A 14,644-nucleotide genomic window follows, 5' to 3' on the forward strand; every position below is an offset into this window, starting at 1 on the left:
TGGGCATGGGCACCAACTCCATGTTAGATAGTTTTTTTCTTTCATCATGTTCTGACGTGTGTTATCTTATTCATGTGTCCACTCAGGCCTACATAGTGAGATTCACTTCCAAATGCCTGGAAAACCTTTGTCGTCTGCATTCTTTTTGACGACCGCCTCCCAGAGACTGAGTTTGCCATTGATTGTTGACATCCTGATCACAGGGCCTCGGGCACACTTAGAAGCTGCACCCGCCCCACATGCCTTCTACTGCTTCTCCACACTCATGGTGATGGCACGGATGCCATTCCAATACTGTTCTCAGTACCATGCCAAGTATCAGTGGTCCAGTCACTATATTATAAACTACAATGAGTTCTGTCGGGTGTCGCAATTTCTTTACATGAAAAATAATTGTTGAAAAGTCACACCTATTTGTGAAGATCAATGTATTTTCTCCAAGAGACTGGGAGAGTGTGGGCCTGTATTGACCATTATTCAACATCTCCACAGTACATCCCCTAAATAAACAACACACAACAACAGTTATGATTATTTAATGTAATAGAAGTCATATGTCTAAATAATATGCAGAAATTTTCTTATTCAGTGAAGGATGTCAAAAAACACAAAATTAAATCAAAAAGACGTGGCTTACTGATAAAGTGAACAATAAGTTTGACATTACACAATGTAGACAAAGACTGATCTTAGCATTATATGCATAGAAACATTATTACAAAAATGTCTGTTCTCTCTTCTATCCATTGTTCAACAAAATATCTTGTATCTGGGTCACATATCTGGATGTAGCTGACAATTGAGCTTTGAATATTCCTCCTAGACAGCCACTCATAGAGAGCTTAGGTATGCCTGAATGGGCCATCACTGGCAGGATGGAGCTGGGCACAGCCCTACTTACATTTGAAAAGGCTGTATCCTGCCTCCACACAAAGGGCTGCCACCCCTGTAGTTAGTCTGGAGCCAGGGCAGGGAAGGCAAAATGCCTATGGACTTTAAAGGGGAACCTCTAGAAGCTTCTCCCACTTCAACAGAAACCCCAGGTATAACGATTAGACCTCTGACATGAAGGGCCTCATTATGACTTGGGCAGACACCAGACCCCCAGGGTCGCGGTCGGACCGCCGTCAAATTGGCAGTCCCGACTGCAACATTATGACTGTGGTGGAGCTGCCATGGTCCACCTGCCGACACAGCCAGGCTGCAGGCAGCCTGGCGGTCCCGGCAGTTGTAATCTACCAGGGCAGCGCTGCCCTGGGGATTACGAGTCCTCATCTGCCAGCCGGTCCATGGTGGTTTACACTGCCATAGAAAGGCTGGCGGAATGGGGGACTCGGGAGGGAGGGGAGCCTGCACTGGCCCTGTGGTGAACTATTAGGGCTGGTGGGGTTCAGGGCGCACAGGCGGCCTTATGGCGGTAAGAGTTTGGCGGATGGCCTCCACTGCTTGCCAAACTCATAATGAGGCCTGAACTCTTCAGTACACTTCTGGACCTGTGGATACTCTGCCAGGAAGGAGGACTGCTGTGCTGCTGGAAGGACTGCCACTGTGCTGGACTGTTGCTCTGAAGGGCTGCTGTCTTGCTACCGGCTGCTCTCTTGCCTAGGTGAGAAAGACTGGACCTGAATATTCTGAACCCAGGACCCCAAAGTGACTCCAAGGGCTAGTTGACTGACCTCCTGACTAGAGCCGCAAAGGCTTCAACAACCTTGAACCCAGCCCCCTGGACTCTGTGAGCTCTACCCTTTCAAGTGGAGCCACCCTAGTCGTGAACCCTTGGAAAGTGCTCTGCCAGCCCATCTGTGGGTCCAGCAGAACTGATGCTTTGCTTCTGCTGCAAGCGCTCTCCCATCCCAAGGACTCCACATCAATCTCACAGCCTGCATCAGAAACACTGCTGTGCGAAGCTTCCCCAATGCAGGCCCTTGCAATGCAATCTCTTGTTGAGGCCCCACAGCTCTTTGGAATGGACTCATTGCTTCGACTGCGCAATGTATTCTTGACGCCAGACTGAGCACTGCAAGTCCTCGTCAACGACATCCTCGACAACGATGCAGGACCTCCAATCACAGCTCATCGGAACCGACACATCACCTCAGCTGCACAACACACCCCAGATGCAGGATCTTGCAATGCTCCGCAACCCAGGATTTAAGGTACTCCGTTCAGTGGGTGTAACTAGGTCCCTGTAGCCAGCCTTCGCTCCATTGCACTCGGCCTCTGCTTGTGGTGTTTTCATGGTCCGGCGTGACAAGATCTCCTCAGTTAGTGCTTTGTGCTTTTTTAGCATTATACTTACTGAAATATTTAAGCCTGCATATTTCCGGTTTTAGGGATTGGATTTTTGTCATTTTGGTCTTGTTTTTTTTATTAAAAATTGTTCTGTTTTTCTTCATTGGTGTGGGATTTTGTTCTGTATGGTGTTTTCACTTTATTTCTGTTTGAAGCACTGCATGAATACTTTACATATTGCCTTGAGTTGAGCACAGGTTAACTTAGGGTTTGCTTGTACCTCAGCCTGAGAAGGATTGTGGTTCTGGTAGGGTTTCAACCCTCACAACCAGTAACATAAGTTATCACACTGCAGTTCAGAGAGTGAAGTGACCAGGCCCAGGACTGTAGCAGCGCCTGCATTAGTGCAGCACAAGGAGAGTGTGGCAGTGGAGGCCCACAACGGTAGCAGAACCAGCATTAGTGCAGCTCAGAGCGTGAGGTGTCAGAGGCCCAGGACTGGAAGAGAGCCATCTCTAGTGCAGCACAGCGAGGAAGGCAGTAGAACATTTATACTGTAAAAGAACCAGCAGGTGCAGCACAGCAAGAACAACACAAGGGTACAGAGTGAAGAAGTACTGGTACAGAACCAGCACTGGTGCAGTGAAGGAAGAGAGGTGCAGGAGTACAGAGTGTGCAGGACTGGTGCAGTACCAGCATTGGTGCAGTGCAGCAAAGGAGATGCAGGAGAGTGAAGAAGGACTGGTACAGAACCAGCATTGGTGCAGCGCAGGAAGGAAGGTGCAGGAACACAGAGTGTAGAAGGACTGGTACAGAACCAGCATTGGAGAAGCGCAGGAAGGAAGGCGCAGGAGTACAGAGTGAAGAAGGACTGGTACAGAACCAGCATTGCTGCAGCGCACGAAGGAAGGCGCAGGAGTACAGAGTGTAGAAGGACTGGTACAGAACCAGCATTGGTGCAGCGCAGGAAGGAAGGTGCAGGAGTAGAGAGTACAGAGTGTAGAGGGACTGGTACAGAACCAGCATTGGTGCAGCGCAGGAAGGAAGGTGCAGGAGTATAGAGTGTAGAGGGACTGGTACAGAACCAGCATTGGTGCAGCGCAGGAAGGAAGGTGCAGGAGTATAGAGTGTAGAAGGACTGGTACAGAAGCAGCATTGGTGCAGCGCAGCAAGAGAGGCGTAGTAGTACAGAGTGTCGTCGCGTAGGCTCTCATTATTCTAATGATACTACTGATTTGAGCGGCAGAATCGCCCGCGGTGTGGGAGTCTGAGTCTGGCCCACTACAGGTGACACCTGCCACCCTACTCCGGGGTTTGCTCTGGCTAACTAGCAGTGCCTCATCTCTACCCAAGGGCAGGGACGATTGGGCAGCCGAGCGCATGACACTATTGACTCCTCAGGGAAATCGTGGTCACTCAGTTCTCATCTGTTTCTCTCAGTTACATTAGTCTCACATATACAAATGACAAACAAGCAGTATATATTTCAATAAGGTTTTAATGAAGCGACTGCATCTTAGACAATAAAGCATGTATTGCAATAACCAGGATGATAAAGCTTGACGGAATGAGAATTGTGACAAGGAGAGTAAAGCTTAGGAATAACTCTACAATATTGTCACTAGAGTCAATAGAGTAATTCCTACTTAGGCTATATTAGAGCACAGCATGTTAAGCTCTAGTTCTGCCCTTCAGGCTCCCCTGGAAGACATCATCCCCCATACCTGAGCAAAGGCCTGAAGTCTGCATAAGCAGCTGTAGCGAAGCGTTCAGCAATCCGCATACAGTCGTGGTCCTCTGGCTGGAATCTCCCTCTAACGTGTAAGGGACAGGGGATTGTTTTTATAAGAAAACAGCGAATGTTCTGAGAAAATGTCCCTACGTAAGGATATATGTTTTTCCATGAATACCAGAGACAAAACGTTTGCCACGTTCACCAGCAACCTATCTTACTGCAGCGTTAAAAGAAGCACAGAGTGAACAAGAATGTTTTGTTTGAAAACGTAGTGCTTGCCTAAGCCAGAACAGTTAGAGACAAATAAAACAAAACCACAAATGTGGCCATTGCTAAAATAATAAACAATGCTGAATAAAATATATGTAGGCTAAAGTGCACAGCAGCAGGCCTAGTGTGCTAAAATAACGTGTATGGAGCTAAAACTAAAATGGCTACACAACACCCTCCCCTTGCCGGCTGAACATGGTTCAACGCCCATTTATGTATAAAAACTACTAAAACTCAACCTAAGATATATATGTAAAAATGTCAATAATGACAAGTTAAAAGGACACATGACCACATATCAAAGGACAATTTAAAATGTAAACATGTGGCGTAAAAAAAGCTGAATTTCAAGATTTCCATTTCGGCAAGTGTTAAAGTTGGCAGCAAGGCAGCAGCATTCCGTGGTGTGCCCAGTAATGAGTTCAGAGCCGCATCCTCCAGGACGGGCAACTCGGAAGCAGCCTCCCATAGCAAACGCACCCTCAACGCGCATGTCTGGTAATGAGCCCTCAGTGAGAACTGATCAACAGATCAGTGTCTACTAAAAGCAAGCGCTCTGTAGAAAGACAAACTTTCATTGTATGTTCGAACGAGCACCAGAAGCATCGAAACACGGGCTGCACACAATGCAATACCGGTCTGAATGACAGAGACTAGTCACACTCGAATTCCTCCAGGAGTGTTGCTCCAAAGTACTGCATCATGCGTTCTCGACACAGCTGCGCTGATGGAAGCACCTTCATTCCGCCTTGGTGTGGCGGGACAGCCATTGCGCAGAAAAAGTAGCAATAGCAAAATGCCACCTATTATAGCCAAAGTTATTGGAAATACCCCAAAATACTGGAGAATATCGAGTGGATGGCTGATGGTATTAAACCGAATATGGAGGAGAAGGTGTGAACGAAACTAGAACCAACAGCCTCAAAGAAATTTGTGATTCCAGTAGTACTGGATGCATTAAATATCTGATAGAGACTTCTAGTTGCAAATTCCTTACCTTTGGATTTCCCCCAGGCGTCAGACTGGATCCGAAGATTTTTCTTCGAGCAATACCCTTGCGCGTCGGTAGGTGGCGTCGGTCAACTCCGTGGGCGTCGTTGGCATTGTAGTCGCCACGATGACGTCGGGAGTAGTATATATTGTGAGAACTTTGGTGCGTTGAGGATGTCCCCGGAGACTGGTTTCAAGCTGTGCAAGGTCTGTCATCGTACGATGTTGGTGACGGATCCGTCTTCGGAGCCTGCGTCTGGGTCGGCGCCGCGCTTCCCTGAGTTTCCCAGAGCCGGAGCGACCCCGCCCAACTTAAAGAGTTTTATGAGGCCATGCGCCTCATCTTTGGGTGGTTTGACCCCGATACGGCGCCTTCGGGCCCAAGGGGTTCAGATGAGGGGCCTTCGGGTTCCGCGCCGGCGGCTTCGGCTCCGGCCACCGAGGTCACCTCCGGATGTCACACACTTGAGACCTTCCCCGACGCTAGGTCGATTGACGACGCTCCCGACGTCGGAAGTGCCCACTATCGATGTCGACCCGATTCTTAGCCCCGATGACTCGGAGTCGGAGCGGCGTCACCCAAAGCCACCTTTGACTTCGATGGGACCTATTCGCCCCAGGTCGGATTCGGACCCTTTTTCTTATGGGTACGAATATGGGGATGGATTGGAGGGGTCCCTGCACCACTATGAATAGCAGGATGACCCTTCTATGGACTGGGCCCAGCAGTTGAACGACGCCAGTGGTCTGGATACTTCTCCTGACGCTGGCACACTGTCTCCTCCTCCCGTGGCTACGGCAGAGGGAGCGACTTATGGTATGGTGGTCAGCAGGACACCTGAGGTCCATGGTCTTGAGCTTCCCACTGTTGAGGTCAGGTCTAATCTCCTGACAGAGGTGCTTCATCCTGGGGCTTCTACTTCAGAACCCCTTTTGCCGTTTAATGAAGCCCTCACCTATGTCCTTTTGGGTACCTGGTCCAAACGCAACACTGGTGCTCCTGTGAATAGGACTATCGCAACCAGTTCAACGGTTGATCTTTCAGGAAGAAAATGACCATGTATTAATAAAAAGAATGTTATGACAAAACCAATCCAAAGTAGGAAAGCCAATATAGTCAAGGAAAGCCACAGATAGTTCCATGGGAGAATAAAGTAAGTTGCCCTAAGCCAGTTTATCAGCTTACGTGTTTTTGACAGTTCAGATGCAGAAGAGGCGAATGAGTCCGAAACGGTGTCGTTAATGTTAGCAAAGTATCCAGAAGCAGTTCGCGCAAAAGCTGGAGCCGTGTTTGTAGGTGAAGAACCGGTGGGTGTTTCCCGTGGTGGTTCAGAATAAATGACGCCATCCGTCTGTGTTGAAGTTGTGTCAAATCAATCAATTATTTCTGTATTGTTTGATAAAACAGATGTCAGTGGAACCAATGCAAGGTCATTTTCCACCCTCCCCAAGCTCGGAGATTTGTCAGTGTTGCTGCTTACAACTTATAGAGGGACTTCTTGACCAGTAGTGAGAGGGATTCAGGAACTACTTGCTGTTCCTCTTGGTCTGCTGTGCAGGATCAGCCACATGGTGTGACGTGACATTGTCGATAGATACAAAGTGGTTTTCTTTAGCACCTGCCAATGGTGGTAGAATGACAGTTCTGGTACCGTGTATTCCCAAGACTGGGACCGGTGCACAATAAGAAGGACTGAACTCCTTTTTCACAGCAACCTTTTTACGTACTAGATCCCCAACTTCAGGAATCCAGCCTGTAAGCATTACAGGTACATCCTTAACTCCTGTGGAGGCAGCACTGGCAGAAGCATTGTTGTCACGGAACTGTTGCAATTCCTGTAAGACAGTGACACGTTCATTTATGTCAAATGGTGTTTCTGCAGCCTCCACGCCAGGAACATCAAGATCTGGAACATACATTTGAGTTCCGAACAGGCACTCATATGAAGTACGACCCCCCAGGGACCTTCTAGGCAGATTGTTAAGTGCTCTCTGGACTCCATACAGGTGATTAATCCAACTACGACCCGTACCTAAGACTCTGGCTGTTAATGACTGCTTTAAATCACGGTTTAGTCTCTCCACAACACTATTTCCCCCGGGATGAAATGGAGACGAGTAATGGAGTTGGACCCCTAACGAAGCCATGATGTCCCTGAATGCCCTTGAGGCGAAAGCAGGGCCCTTGTCCGAGTGGAAAGCCGCAAATGCATATGTACCGATAAAGACTCGCAAATCTTTAATAACAGTCTGAGTGTCAGCCGAGCGTTGTGGCTACACCCATAGAAATCTGGAGCAGGAGTCCACAGCGATTAAAATGTATTTGTATGCACTATCAGGTGTCAAGAGATCACAATGGTCCAAGTACACACATTGTAATGGTATGTTGGAAATTAGGAAGGGTGTCTGCGATGGGCGTTTAGCAGTGGAAACCTTAATTTGTTGGCAGATGTCACAGCAAAGGACATACTGCTTGGCCTGTTTGTACAGAACTCGCCACCAATAACGTGCTTGCAACAATGATATTGTAGCTGCCACACCAGTGTGGGCAGATGCTACCCCCTCGTGCGTTGCTTTAATCAACTCTGATCTTATGTCTTTGTTGGAAATTACTCAAACCCCTACGCCTGGTATTTTTACCTCCGCATCTAGGCAGCCTCCCATTCGGATGAATATTTAGCAGGAAATGCTTTTGGATAGGGCGTACCTTCAGCCATAGCTTTCACAGCAGCCCATATGTCATTTTCCAGTTTCACTCCTGAGGGGATTACTGCAACAACAGTGGCCATAGCTACTGCTGACTTTACGGCTTCATCAGCCAGTGTATTTCCAGCAACATGTATTCCAATGCACTGGTGCCCAAGTGTATAACATGGACATTTGGTAGCGTTTCCTTCAGATCCGCTACTTTACCCCACAGTAGACTGTGTTTAATGGTGTTGCCTTTAGAATCTCCGAACCAACTCTGGCGCCAGTAATGCAGGTATTCATTGAAGGACTGGACACAGTAGTACGAATCACAAACAGTAAGTGTTAACTGTGCAGGATCCGTATGTTCCAGTGCCATCACCAGAGCCTTTAGCTCTGCTAGCTGTGCTGTGCAATCCCCCTAGGGTTTGCGTGAGCGTATGTTGGGGACAAAATTTATCATCCTCCATATAGCTGCTTACGACGGCGCAAGCAGTGAAATATTGATGTTTTGTGCCATTTGCAGGTTGCGCTGAGCCATTGGTGTACATCACTCTTTGATAATGATCAATAGGCAGTGTGTTTGCTGGAACTGGGGTTTCTAGTTCATATTGCAAAAAATCCTGAGTATGTGTTTTTGGGTCAAAAATTTAGTCTATGTCAGTTGCTGTCAAAGACATAGCCCATTGAATCCAATGTCATGCTTTAGCGTTAGGAACGCTGGCTTTGGTAACAGCCTCAAGGGCTGGAATTGGAGAAACAACAATAATGCATTTTCCTTGGGCTAGTGGTCTTTCTTTGATGACAGCCATCTGAACCCCAGTGAGAATTTTCTCAGTGGGAGCAAGGCGTTGTTATGCTGCTGAGTACAAATGTGATTTGTATGCAATCGGGACTGTCTCACCCTCATTGAAAGTTACATAGGTGAAACCAATGGCACCAGCAATTACTCTGATGACTGAATCTGTTTGCAAAGCTCTGAGAATGCATGTGTGTTCGACTGTCCAAAATTTACTTGAAAAGTCAGGATGTATTAAGTCATATAGAGGTTTTATGCGTGATGTATAATCTGGAATGTAAATTCTGCCAAAATTTAGGAAACCCAATAGAGATTGGAGTTTTTTAATGGTATTTGGAGGTTGTAACTGTGTGCATTTTTCCAAGAATTGCGGCGCTAGGCTCTTTCCTTCACGTGATAGCTCATATCATAAGAACAGGACACTATTTTTGTTTTTTTTAAATTAAATTTGTAGCCGAACTCAGCAGATCCTACAATGTGGGCTACCCTTCTGAGATGTTGCTGTAATTCCTCATCCGTGAGATGGATATAATCTACATAGGGCAATTCTTCAGGGTCCATGTCGTGGAATATTGAAGTCACATAAGCCGCGAACAGTCTTGGCCTGTTTTTGTACCCCTGGAGTAAACAACTGAATTTTTTCTGGGAGCCTAGTGCGCTGACACTTGTTAAGTCTCTACTCTTAGGTACTATATTTTGGCAGAAGAAACCATTGGAAATGTCCAGAGTTGTTTGTATTTTTTACGCACTATGTTATTCATAAGTGCTGTGCTATGTGAGTTTTGTGTAGCATATATGCGGGTATGACTGTTTAAATGTCTGTAGTCTAAGACTATTCTGTACGAATGGTCTGGTTTAGCTACTGGGAATAAGGGATTATTCATAGGTGAGACACAGGGTTCAATTACGCCCTGGTACTCCAATTGTGTGAGGATTTCCCTCACAGGTGCTTTAGAATCATGTTTGATTGGATATTGGGGTTGATGTTGGTGTTGGTTTTTAATAGGAATTACATGGTAGGGGGAATCTTTGTCCCATCCTACATGATTGTGATATAAGGCGGGTGCCTGCGCCAAAGCCAATCGATGGCGTAGGACTCTGCGAGCTACTCAGAAACAAGGGGCGATAAAGAAGGTTTAATAACATCTTCCCCATATGGGCTTGTACGGACAAATTCAGGTGGCCAATCTTGCTCGGCCAACAAAATATCATATATATTTACGACGCGTCCCAAAAGATTGCGTCTATTGTGCATTCAGTGTCTCCTAACTGTAACGTTACTTTGTACATCCTATCAGGCGTGGAGACACGCATGTCTGCAGTTTCTACTTGGAGGAAGGCATCAGTTGCTTTCACCTCCAGAACATTCCTGCGAACTATTGTGACCTCTGCCACACTGTCTAGTAGCGCTAATGCCCACTCCTTGTTCTTCAAGAGAACCCTCTCCCTGAGTGGCATGTCGAACTGCAACTGCTGCCACTTTTTTCTTTTTAAATTGGGTATTTTGTTGGGGAGGTTTCTCTTCCTTTTTAACAGACACCTCTGTTGAGCGTTGTGATACCTGTCTCGGTTCCACATACTCAGTTCTTCGATATGAGCGTCTACCTTTCTCACTGCGTTTTATCGGATGAGTCCTGAAAGGAACGAGATTGCCGTGTATCAGTATATTGATATCTGTCAGGCGTTTTTATATTATCTCTATTTCTGAGATTATGTCTATTCTGTGGGGTCTCCGTGTGCGAAAATTCTTCCCTTTCTTTTTTAGGAGTTTGTTGTTTTTTATCCCAGCGTTTCATAGTACCCTCAAGAGCTTGCTTGGTAAAATCTTTATTAGATTTACCTTGAAATTGTGGTTTTGTTGGTCTGGCCCCCCGACTATCTCGACCATTACTAGAGTAGGTCTCCACGATAATGTTTGGCAGCTCGCTTTCTTGATCCTGTGGAAGAATGTCCCAGAGCCGCATGTGCACTGCTAATGCGATCTCTTCCCCTTTAAGATTACTTACTATAATTGAGGATACCATGGCAAATTTGCCCATTAATTGTATTCCCAAGTCTAGGGCCGGGGCAGCTCTGTATTCATCTTGAATTTGTTTCAACACTTCCGGTAAATTGGCAAGTGTCAGAATACCGTGTGCTGTTAAATAGAGCGTGGCAAATATCAAGCCCCATGTATTACAGTTATCTACTGCGGGAACCATCCCAAATGGCAAGAACATTGTTAATATTCTGTGTTTATAATGCGGTCCTGTATAGGGAAATACTGGTTTCTGCGCATTTATTTTTTGAGCTAACCAAAACGGAATTTCTTCTCGTTTGGCGGGTACCTTACCCATGATCGAATGTACAGTTGCAGGGTTAATGCCTGGGGTCACTGCATGTGGTTGCGCTGGTGCACCACGTGCTGGGTTTGTGTTTAGTGTTTGCATTACAAACTGTACTAATCGTCTGTATACTGCTGTTAGCTCAGCATTTAAGCGACGGACTTCAGCTGCTGTTAGGTTTGCTGCAGCAGGGTGAGGTGTATATGTGGCCAACAAAGGCCAGGTAGGACCATCATTACTTAGAGGACCTAATCTAACAGGTAGAATTTTGTGGGGTAGGGTGCCATCAAGCTAATTATTATGTTCTTGATAAGATAGAGGTATTTCTAAATATGCATATGCTCTGTATTGTGCAGGTATGTTTGCAGGTGTACAGTGATGAAATGTATTTGGGTTCCCATCAACTGCTGGAACTGTGACCCCAGAATAGAAGAGTTCTGTTCTATATGCTGCGTACGTGTCAACAACAAATGTGACTGGACCCCCCTGGGCATTTACGTCATGTGCCATTAAATGTGCAGTAAGGGGTGGTCTCATATTGACTGTAATTGCTGCCTGTTGTGTATTTGCCATGTTAAATGTGTTCAGATATAAGCACACCAAATGGGGATTACACTTTTAGAGTTCAAGCTCGAACAACCTACAGCGTTAGTTAGGTATTCCCTACTTAGCTGAGGACGAAATCCTTAATACCACGGACATCTCCGCATATAGTACTGAGGTGTCTTTGTATATAGTGAGACAGAGATACTCAGGAGGACCCGAACATTGGGGCCTGACCAAACGTTGGTGGCGCCATGTTGCGTAGGCTCTCGTTATTCTAATGAAACTACTGATTTGAGTCGCAGAATCGCCCGCGGTGTGGGAGACTGAGTCTTAACCCACTACAGGAGACACCTGTCGTCCTAATCCGGGGTTTGCTCCGGCTAACTAGCAGTGCCTCATCTCTACCCAAGAGCAGGGATGATTGGGCAGCCGAGCGCATGACACTATTGACTTCTCAAGGAAATCGTGGTTACTCAGGTCTCATCCGTTTCTCTCAGTTACATTAGTCTCACATATACAAATGACAAACAGAAGCAGTATATGTTTCAATAAGGTTTTAATGAAGCGACTGCATCTTAGACAATAAATCATGTATTGCAATAACCAGGATGATAAAGCTTGACAGAATTAGAATTGGGACAAGGAGAGTAAAGCATAGGAATAACGCTACCATGTTGTCACTAGAATCAATAGAGTAATTCCTACCTAGGCTATATTAGAGCACAGCATGTTAAGCTCTAGTTCTGCCCTTCAGGCTCCCCTGGGAAGACATCATACCCCATCCCCGTGAGCAAAGGCCTGAAGTCTGCATAAGCAGCTGTAGCGAAGCGTTCAGCAATCAGCATACAGTCGTGGTCCTCTGGCTGGAATCTCCCTCTAACGTGTAAGGGACAGGGGATTGTTTTTATAATAAAACAGCTGATGTTCTGAGAAAATGTCCCTACGTAAGGATGTGTATTTTTCCCATCAATACCAGAAACAAAACTTTTACCACGTTCACCAGCAACCTATCTTACTGCAGCCTTGAAAGAAGCACAGAGTGAACAAGAATGTCTTGCTTAAAAACGTAGTGCTTGCCTAAGCAAGAACAGTTAGATAGAGAGAAATAAAACAAGACTGCAAATGTGGCTATTGTTAAGATAATAAACAAAGATGAATAAAATACATCTAGGCTAAAGTGCACAGCGGCAGGCCCAGTGTGCTAAAATAATGTGCATGGAGCTAGAACTAAAATGGCTACACAGCAGTGTAGAGGACTGGTACCGCACCAGCATCGGTGCAGCACAGCAAAGGAGGCGCAGGAGTACAGACTGTAAAGGGCTGGTACAGCACCAGCATTGGTGCAGCGCAACAAGAGAAGCGTATGAGTGTAGATAGACTGGTACAGCACCAGCATTGGTGCAGCGCAGCAAGAGAAGTGTATGAGTGTAGATAGACTGGTACAGCACCAGCATTGGTGCAGCGCAGCAAGAGAAGCGTATGAGTGTAGATAGACTGGTACAGCACCAGCATTGGTGCAGCGCAACAAGAGAAGCGTATGAGTGTAGATAGACTTGTACAGCACCAGCGCTGGTGCAGCACAGCCAGTAAGGCACAGCACTACAGAGTGAAGAAGGACTGGCACAGGACTACTGTTAGTGCAGCACAAAGATATTAAGGGTGTGGAGACTCAGGACTGTAAGAAAACGCTAGTGCAGCACAGAGAAGAAAGCAGCAGAGGCCTAGCACAGAGCTTGAGCTTCAGGACAACAGGGAGGCAGCAGAGCTTCCACCTGTCTGAGCCTGCATTAGCAGAGCGCAGAGCTGGAGGGGTAGTGACAAGCCAGAGACACAGAAGCCGGCAGACCCTTTACAATTATGTGGGAATACATGTTCCTGCTGTGCCCTGCAGGGTGATTGAATCGTTATTGATTCACAGCAGGTGCTGATGTTGGTGATGATGGCATCGGTCCACAGAAGAGCAGACCTCGACTAGAGGATCCTAGTTCTGAGGACCCCTTAGGAGATGTGGTGGACCATGTGGTGATGTCTGGCTGCGAGAAAATAAGGAAGGCTTGAGACCACCATCATCATTTTAATCATTTTAAGGAAGGTTTCTGGTTCCATGTGGCATTCAGTGTTCAGTCTCAAAATCTGTTTGGGCATGCAGTGGTCCCATGGGGGGGTGCCTCTTGGTCCATTGGAATTCCTGCCAGTGTGTCCCCCCTTGGCAATGTTTGTCCCCTCGGTTCTATAGGGAACGTACCTGACTCCACCGCTGCCAAGACCTTCACCACTTGACTATCCCTTGGCAATGATCAAGACACTGACATGCCCCACCGGTGCCCACCACCTGAGCCTCTGTCACAAACTAAAGCCCTCCTATAGAGGTCCAGGAGGGTGGTCCAACTAATTAGTCGTAGAAGAGGAAAGGGATACGAAGAAAAGCGTGGCAATTCTTGCCAGTGCTACTGGCAAACAATGCATGATATGTATGGCTTGAATTGAGATCAAGTTGAAATGCCTGATCCATTCCAGCATGATATGAGTGACAGTAGCAAGGCAGCCAATCAGCTTCCTCCTCCCATCTTCTCCTATGGCATACTAGTTTGCCTTACAACAGGCTAGTGGACTGGACACCACTCCGGAGGTAGAAATAACTACCCATCAGGGCCACCTCACCCAGATGTGACTTCATTTCACGCAGCACCCAGGAACTTTGCAGATGTCCTTGAACTTCCCCAACTCCTGGTGAGATCCATGTCCAGCTTCTTAACCGAGGTCCTGCAGCCCTCAGTCAGCACCCCTGAACTATTGCTGCCATTCCGTGAGTAACTCTTAGACACTGTGGCGACTGCGAGGAAAACTCTTGCCTGCCCCAGCACTGAATTGTTTGATCTCTAGGAGCAGCAGACCAGCCCATAGGGGCCTTCAATTCCCAATCAAATACTACCATCAGTTTCTCAAATTTTGGGGGTTCTCAAGTGTCTTAACCTTTTTGCAGCACCAGCCTTTTCTGTCCTGCCAGCAACAGAAAGCCTTCCTCAAGGGAAACAGTGGCAGGGCAAGGGGTGCCAGACC

This window comes from Pleurodeles waltl, chromosome 7, assembly GCF_031143425.1.
Source record: "Pleurodeles waltl isolate 20211129_DDA chromosome 7, aPleWal1.hap1.20221129, whole genome shotgun sequence".
Taxonomy (NCBI): Eukaryota; Metazoa; Chordata; class Amphibia; order Caudata; family Salamandridae; genus Pleurodeles; species Pleurodeles waltl.